This window comes from Diabrotica virgifera, chromosome 9 (genome assembly GCF_917563875.1).
Source record: "Diabrotica virgifera virgifera chromosome 9, PGI_DIABVI_V3a".
Classification (NCBI taxonomy): Eukaryota; Metazoa; Arthropoda; class Insecta; order Coleoptera; family Chrysomelidae; genus Diabrotica; species Diabrotica virgifera.
Genome location: NC_065451.1, coordinates 80,996,228 through 81,004,995, shown reverse-complemented (window position 1 = coordinate 81,004,995; position 8,768 = coordinate 80,996,228). Strand labels below are relative to the sequence as shown.

The following is an 8,768-nucleotide window of genomic DNA, read 5'->3' as shown; positions in this document are numbered from 1 at the left end:
TGAGAGTAATTTAAAACACCATTTTGTAATATTAGAAAAACTTTTATTCATGTTATTAAAACAAACATTTCAATTTGAATTTTAAAACTAATCTAATGTGAAGGATGAATATGATGATTTTTAACAAGTTTGTTAATATCAGGCTCAAAGGGCCTAGCCGGGTAAGATGGTGAAAAGTGCCCCCAACCCAATCTAAATTCCATATAGGCCACTTTTTAGCACATATAGAGGAACTCACTTTCTGAAATTTTTAGCCCCCTAGGTGGTCACGTGACCCCCCTAGAGCCTAATTAGGCTTTTTGTTTTTATTTTTTATCTCAGCCGCATTAAGAGATAGCCAAAAACTTTATTTAAAAAAGTTGTAAGTTTCAAAAAGATCTATATGAAAATTTTTTTTTATTTTTTTGGCGGGAAATTCTAATTTTTAGAACAATTTTAAACTTTTAAATAAATCTGAAAAAAAAACTAAGACACTCGTTTTTACGAAAATTAATTATAATGTGTATTTTTGCACAATCTTTCACCCTGAATTTTTTCAGATTTTTAAAATTGGTGAAACGTACCTTTAAAAATAAAAAACCGCATTTTTCGGTTTTTTTTTCGTTTTTTTGATACAATTTTATACATATTTTTCAAAAAATTTAACACCGTCACTAGAATAGGTAAAAAACTGAAAAATAATTGGGATTTGCTTCATAAAAATTTTTTGTAACGCCATCCATTTTCAAGATACAGGGCGTTGAAGAAAACAAAATTTTACATATTTTTTACGATTTTGCCGAAACTACTGGCAACATTGTAATAAAACTTGTAATAGTACATTGCAAACTTGCAATAGTAATTGTAATAATACAACTAAGGATTTAATATTCACCATTGGCGCGCATAGGGGTAATGGTCTGAACTTTTCAAAGAAAAAAAGATAGTACGCCACTGACATATTTCAAATTAACAATCATTTTTGAATTCCTCGTTCAATTTGCAATAAAAAATCTATCTTCTCATTTTTTCATACGACGCGCTGTTTTGCTGCCAAAAATAAAATATCTTAACGCTTCCAAAGTATTCGAATTAATTTTGATAATGGATGTATGAGTTTATTATGTACGTAGATGTAGAAACTACTAGAAGTTCGAATACTTTGTAAGGGTTAAGATCTTTTATTTTTTGAATAAAAATGGCGCGTCGTATGAAAAAATAAGAAGATACATTTTTTGTCACAAATTGAAAGAGAAATTAAAAAACGATTGTTAGTTTGAAATATGTCAGTGGCGTACTATCTTTACTCTTTAAAAAGTTCAGACCATTACCCCTATGCGAGCCAATGATGAATATCAAATCATTAATTGTATGTCAAAATATGCACAATAACCAGCTCTTAAATACCGCCAAGTTTTATTACAATGTTGCCAGTAGTTTCAGCAAAATCGTAAAAAATGTGTAAACTTTTGTTTTCTTCAACGCCCTGTATTTTGAAAATGGATGGCTTTACAAAAAATTTTTATTAAGCAAACCCCAATTATTTTTCAGTTTTTTACCTATTCTACTGACAGTGTTACCTTTTTTGAAAAATATGTATAAAATTGTTTCAAAATACGAAAAAAAAACTGAAAAAATGCGGTTTTTTATTTTTAAAGATACGTTTCACCAATTTTAAAAGTCTGAAAAAATTCAGGATGAAAGATTGTGCAAAAATACACATTATAATTAATTTTCGTAAAAACGAGTGTCTTAGTTTTTTTTTTCAGAGTCATTTAAAAGTTTAAAATTGTTCTAAAAATTCGAATTTCCCGCCAAAAAATTTAAAAAAAAATTTTTCTTATAGATCTTTTTGGAACTTACAACTTTTTTTAATAAAGTTTTTGGCTAGCTCTTGATGCGCCTGAGATAAAAAATAAAAACATAAAAAGCCTAATTAGGCTCTAGGGGGGTCACGTGACCACCTAGGGGGCTAAAAATTTCAGAAAGTGAGTTCCTCTATATGTGCTAAAAATTGGCCTATATGGAATTTAAATCGAGCTGGGGGCACTTTTCACCATCTTACCCGGCTAGGCCCTTTACTCAAAAACAGCCGTAAGTCACCGCGTTTGGTAATCTGCAACCGATTTCTCTTTTTAGTTAGCAACGTTGTCACAGCACTAAATCCACGTTCACACAAATACGATGATGGGAATGCTATCAAAAATAGTTGAACGATGGACCACAATCCAGGGTACAATTGCGGGATTAGCCTTTGTAGCCAAAATTCTTGGTATCCATTTTTGAATTTTATTTTTATTTCCTCGTTCGTTGTCAGTTCTATGAGTTCTTCTTCCAGCTGGGGTGATCCTGCTGTGTTGACATTAGAAAAAGGATCCAACACCCAGTCCGGTATTTCCAAGTTTAAAATGTCCTGGAATCGTTCTGTGAAATTCCTGTGGAGGTTCTCCAAATGTTGGCAGTAAACAAGCAAGTCGTCGTTGTTGAAGGATACTGCTGACAAATTAGGGAAATTGTGAAACTCACGTCTGCCGATATTATTCTTGTATAAGAGCAGTTTAGCTACAAAAGCAGCAATGACATTTTTTGTTTTAATCAAATTCGAGTCGTCACCTTGAAGTTGGAGATTGACATCATTAAATAATTTATATAGGTCTGTCAAGTACGCAATATCATTCTTTGAAGTGATGAGGTTGTCGTGCAATTCTTTGTATTTTTTTTCCAAGAACTCTATCACAGACTCAAACAGATTGTAAAATCGAGTCAGACAGTTACCTCTTGATAACCAACGTACTTCTGTGTGAAATAGCAATCGGTTGAAATCTTCATCATTAGCAACACAAAGCTGATTAAATAATCGGTCATTTAAAGAGCTGTTTCGGATTTTATTGACTGCTGTGATGATATATTGCAGTGATTGAGAGAGACGCTCACTCAAATTTCTCGCAACCAAATGTTGTCTATGAACGACGCAATGTACAGCGAGCACATCTGGAATTTTATTTTTTAAGTACGCTATGAAGCCTTTGTGACGTCCTGTCATAGCCGGAGCGCCATCCGTAGCAGCTGATATAATATTCTTCAGTGGAATTTCTTTCTCATCACAAAATTTTTCCAGTGTATTAAATATGGTCTCTCCTTTTGTATCGGTCTCTAAATTTCTGGCAAATAATAGTTCTTGACATATTTTATCATTTTTAATAAACCTCACGTATGACAGCAACAATGCTTCACCAGTTGGTAAAGTGGACTCATCTAACTGAATTGAGAATTTAGAAGTCTTCAGATGATTGCACAACGACTCTTCAATGTTTTCAGCCATCTCATCAATTCGTCTTTGCAAGGAACTATTGCTCAAAGGAATTTTTCGGATAATATCTGCCGCTGGTTTATGGAGCACAGTAGTTATTACTTCTTTTATTGCCGGTAAAATTAAATCCTCTCCAATAGTGTGAGGTTTACCTGTTCGAGCAATTAGCAAGGAGATATTGTAGGAAGCTCGGAGTCCGTCCTCGTCTTGCTTAGAAGCCGCTGAAAAAAGTTTTGACACAGTTGGCTGAGCTGCGTGCTTCTTTTCCAAGTCTTGAAAATAAGTCACATTTTTGTCTTTTTTATCTGAATGCATTTTATTCAAATGATCTTGCAACCTTGAGGGTTTCATCGCTTCATTCGAAAATGTTTTTTGACAAAGAAGGCACATAGGCGAAGATGGATTTGTAGGATTTTCAATAAATCCATATTTTATATATTCCGCGCTGTACTGCCGTTTCTTCTTTTTTGCTTCCGACATAATTTTGTCTTCAAAAATGCCGAAGTAAAGAATCGAGTATTAAAAACTTGCTAATGACACCACTCACAGTATTCTTACTGAGCAAATTAGGCACTGTACGTACAGCACTTTATCTCGTCACTAAATTCACTTGTTTTCGTAATAACGCGATGCTCCTTGACGTCTGAGACGTTCGGTCCCTAGTAGAGCAGATTGTCGAATGACATGAATAAAAATAAAAAATAAAAATAAAAATAAAAACATTTATTGCCATTAATAAAATACAGATTTAAAATAAAAACTTAAGATATTTTAGTCTTCTTTTCTTCTTGGAAGTTCCGCGTAGCACCATCCCCTCTTGGCTGTCTCCTTGGTCGGTTTTTGGTCCTGGCTGTGGGTGGCGTCATCGTCTTCTTCTGTAGGCACTTTTTTCCGGCTAAGTGCCTACTTCCCTGGTCCGGTTCCTATCCTAGTGGTTGATCGCCCAGTCGATCAGTCGGTGTTTTTCTCGAAACATCCTCTGGGCCTGGTTGTCTGCGAGGATGTTTCTGGTTTTCCTGAGTCTTCTAGTGGCTGTGTTGAAGAAGTGCCTGGTCCTGTTCACGGCAACTTCTCTCAGTGGGGTGTATTGTAGTCTGTCCTTGATTGTCTCGTTGCTGATCCGGTCCTGCCATGATGATCCCTCGATGAGTCGGTAGCATGATGTTTCTGTCCTTTCCAGTCTCCTCCAGTTGGTTTCGACCGTGGAACTCCAGATTGGTGCGGCATACAACATCAGGGGTCGTACGTGTGCCTGGTACAGTTGGATCTTCTTCTTTCTGGAGAGTGGAGATGTCCTGTAAATGAAAGGTTGTATCAGTCTTTTTACCTGAGTTGCCCTAGATTTAATTTGCTTTGTATGCGTATGAAATGTCAGCCCTTTATCCAGGTGAACGCCTAGGTATTTGATGGATGGGCTGGCCTGGATGATGTTGTCTCTCATTGTTAGTGGGGGAATTGGCATGTTGTTCTTCGTGAAGATGGTGTACTGCGTCTTTTCCCTGTTTATCCTTATTTTCCATTTGTCCGTGAATTGGTGGATCCTTTCTAGGTGGTCTTCTAATCTTTCGATTATTCTCCCCTCGTCCTTTCCTGATGTATAAATGGCTGTATCATCCGCATACAAAGCAGTGTTAGTTCTGGCGTCCGTTGGCATATCTGAAACGAAAATATTATATAAAGCTGGGGATAAAATGCTGCCTTGTGGCATCCCCTCCTGGACTTCCTGCATCCTAGACATCTTTCTGTCGGCAGAGACCTGAAATGTTCTATTACTAAGGTAATTGTTACAAATATTAGTAATGTAATGATGTAAACCAGCCCTGTTCATCTTGAAGATTAGTGCTTTTTTCCAGACTGTGTCGTAGGCTTTCTCGATGTCCAAGATGGCCATTGCTGTTTTGTTGTTCCTGTTGAACTGGATTTTGGCGTCGCTGACTACTCTGGCTAGTTGTAGTTCGCAGTTCCTTCCTTTTCGGAATCCAAATTGGTCGTCTTGGATAACTCTTCTTCTTTCTGCGTGTTTCATCAGTCGCTTGAATATGATCTTCTCCAGTATCTTCCCCATTGGTTCCAGGAGGGATATTGGCCTGTAGCTTTCTGGTCGTCTTCCATCCTTCTTTGGCTTTAGGAGAGGTATCGTCTTGGCATGCTTCCAGTTGTTCGGGAAGTGGGCTTTTTGCAGACAGAACCGGAAAATGTAGAACAGTTGGACCATCATCTTCCTTGGTAGTTCCTTGAGGACTATGTTATGAATTCCTTCTTGGCCTGGAGCTCTGGAACCTTTGAGTTTTTTGATGATTTTGATGACTTCCTGTGGGTGTAGTTGGTCATCTTCAAGTTGGAACTCGTCTCTTGCTATGATTCTCTCATACTCTCTGTTGACTTTGTAACGTATGATTTTTCTGTTTGAATGGGGTAGCTTAATAAATGACTAAAGTTTTACAGAAATAGGCTAGCTGGAAATTGAAGAGACTAAACAGTAGGGCTCAGGGAAGGATCAGGCCGTATTTGCACGCCCTAGTAAGACGGTACCTACTGAAATACTTGAATGATAAAGAAAATAAATTAATATAAGGAGTAATGACAAGAAAAGAACTATTGACCAAGAAGATATTCAGAAGTAGTGTTGAGCGCCAGGGAAGAATTGAATAAATTCTTCTCCACGTGACCTATAATGCTGTACCTAACTAAGACTATTAAAGTGGTAGGATAATAAAACATACAAGTATGTACAACCAACCAGTTTAATGGAAAAAAATTACCTATAACCCCTATATACAATTTATACAAACTAGCTAACACCTGACGTACTAGGCTAGTACGCTCCTGTCTATAACCTATATATTACAGTATAAAAATGGATTGAATTTATTATACCAAGACAATTAGTTGATTTGAATATGCATGTACAAAAACTTATTATTAAAGAGTATTACAACATTGGTTGACAATTTCGTATCTGATCAGAATGACGAACCGGACAATACTTACGAATGAAATAAATACTATTAAAGAGGTGAGGTAATAACCTTACGATAGTGTGCACATTATCTTACCAGGTAGGTTATGATCTCCGGACTATTTTAAATAAAGATACAATAATGAAAATGACCTAAAATTTGTTGAAAAGAAAATATTTAATATGATAAAGTGAATTGATTTTAGAAAAGTTGAATTTACATGATTATTAAGGTTATTTATGTTATTAAAAAATGTTAAAGTTGAAAAAAAAATATTAGGCAAAAGGATTGAAAATGTAAATTTTAACAATAAAAACCTGTCGCTTCTACTAAATGCAGGACTGTGGCTTCTCCAAACTCCAGTAGTTGATACGGGGAGAGCCAAGTAAGGTATCTTCCGGTTTTCCCTATCTTAGGGGAAGTACTTCTCACCAACCAGAAGGTATGAAGATGAGGTGCGACAAGGAGCTACTTCCTAGCACCGGGAAAACTATATATTTCCCAAAAAAAATAAACCAAAACTAAACTCCATCCAATGCCCAAAAACCCAAAATGATTGTCTATTCCATTTCAACCTTGTTTGGGTGACTTAATCTTGGTCTCCACCAGTGGCTAAAAACAAAACCTTTGATCAGCTGATTGCCTTGAACACACAAGAACAGGCCTAGGCAAAAAGGTGTACCACCTTATCAGAACTTGACAGAGAAAAAATCTAAGTAAAAAATTAAGCTTGATGTACTTGCTTGAAATGTCAGTGACCTTGATTGTCCTTGACTGGAAAGAGCCTTTTTAAACGAATATAAGGAAGTATTTGATCAAGTAAATATGAATCTGGTAATCAAGATTACTTTAAGGAGTTATATAAATGAGAGAATAAGAATGGTCATTGATTCCAACCTGATTTTGAACTGGAAGTATATAGTTAGAAAGAATTATTTTCTCTGTAGAAAAAATAAGTGCGATGGTATTGAAATATTGCAAATCTGATGATTGAAGAATAACAATTCATTTAAAGATAATATATGTGAGATATTGAGAATGAATAAAAGGGTTATTTTTTTTTATTTAATGAAAAACATTTCTTCAATACATACCCATTACTCTTCAAAAAAAGGTGTTGGAACACAAAAACTCTTCTCTTCAAACACTTAACCAAAAACAAAACAACTCCTTCTCACGTAAATTAATATTCTATTTAAAACATTTCAACCAAAATTTTATATTCTCCGTAATGGCCACTGGTGTGAGGTCTGGCTTCCACAAAAGCCGAGATTGAAGTGACGATCCGGTCCCTCTACAATGACAATCACGTCAGCCGGAAGCCGTATCGACACACAAACCAACTTCTAGGTTCTGAATTTCCCAAAATTACCAATTTTGTCGTCGATCAACTGCAACTTTCAATACAATTGTCTGTAACGTTGGTTGCATACCTAGTGAGAGTGTTCCAAATATTTTGTAATGCTTATTATAAAGTGACGATACGTATCACGCATCGTTACAACTTGACGGATGGTCCTCGGGTCCGACATATCCCGGTTCTGTCCATGGATGGCGGCTAGCCTTCTAGCTATGGCGTCTACCTTTCCTTGGGCTTCGAAGTGGATTCCCTCTTCGTCTATGATCTGTGGCATCCTCTGTTTTCCTCTCTTCTTGGATTTGATCATCTTCCATACGTTGCCGTGGTTTTCTTCTGCTTTTCGGATGAGGCTGTGCCACTTTGCTTCGTTGAGGGTGCTGAGTCGTTGTCTTATCTCCGTTGAGAGTTCGTCAGCATATGTCTTGTATTCTTCCCTCCTGGTTCTTTGGTAGGTTCGTCTGGCTCTGTTTCTGTCTTTGATGAGGTCCTGAACTTCAGCTGGTACGACTATCCCTTTGTGGTTGGTCCTTTCCTTTGGGATGTGGTCTTCCATGGCTTGTTTGATCCTTCTGGTGATGTCTTCTACCGTTCCTTCTATGTCTTCCGTGGTTTCGAAGTCTCTCTTCATCTGGAATTGATTGAGCTGTTGTCTGTAGTTGGTCCAGTTTGCTTCTTTCCATTTCCATCTTTCTTCTGGTTCTACTGTTGGGAGGTCCGCCGTTGTCGTCAGGGTTCCGGTGACTGGTTTGTGGTCCGAGCTGCACTCGTAGTGGGTCCTGGTGTCTTCTATGATGGCTTCCTTGGTGATGAAGAGGTCCAGGGTGTTGTCTCGTTGTCCTCTGATTGGATTTATTCTGGTTGGTTCATCTGGTGCGAAGATCATCCATCCTCTGTCTTCGCAGTGTCTTAGTAGTGCTTCCCCTTGGCGGTTGGATTCTGGGCATCCCCATGCTGTGTGGTGGCAGTTGAAGTCTCCGGCTAGCACTACAGTCTCTGAGGTATTCATTAAAGCAACTAAATCTCCAAGATCTGGTAACTCAATCTGACGTTTCCTATAGCAAGAGAAAAAATTAGTATCACCTATTCTAACACCAACATTTTCAAAATTGTGAGATACAACCTCTACCTGATACCATACCAGGCTATTTCTGATGTAAAT

The 8,768-nt window shown here is 37.1% G+C and overlaps 1 long non-coding RNA gene across 1 annotated transcript; it reads right to left on the bottom strand.

Annotated features, from left to right (window-relative positions):
- Positions 1 to 6,015: 6,015 nt before the first annotated feature.
- Positions 6,016 to 7,608, bottom strand: LOC126891803 (uncharacterized). The gene is made up of 2 exons (XR_007700576.1): positions 7,344 to 7,608; positions 6,016 to 6,861 (listed from the first exon to the last, which is right to left on the bottom strand). It is a non-coding gene; the product is annotated as an uncharacterized LOC126891803 (long non-coding RNA).
- Positions 7,609 to 8,768: the final 1,160 nt, after the last annotated feature.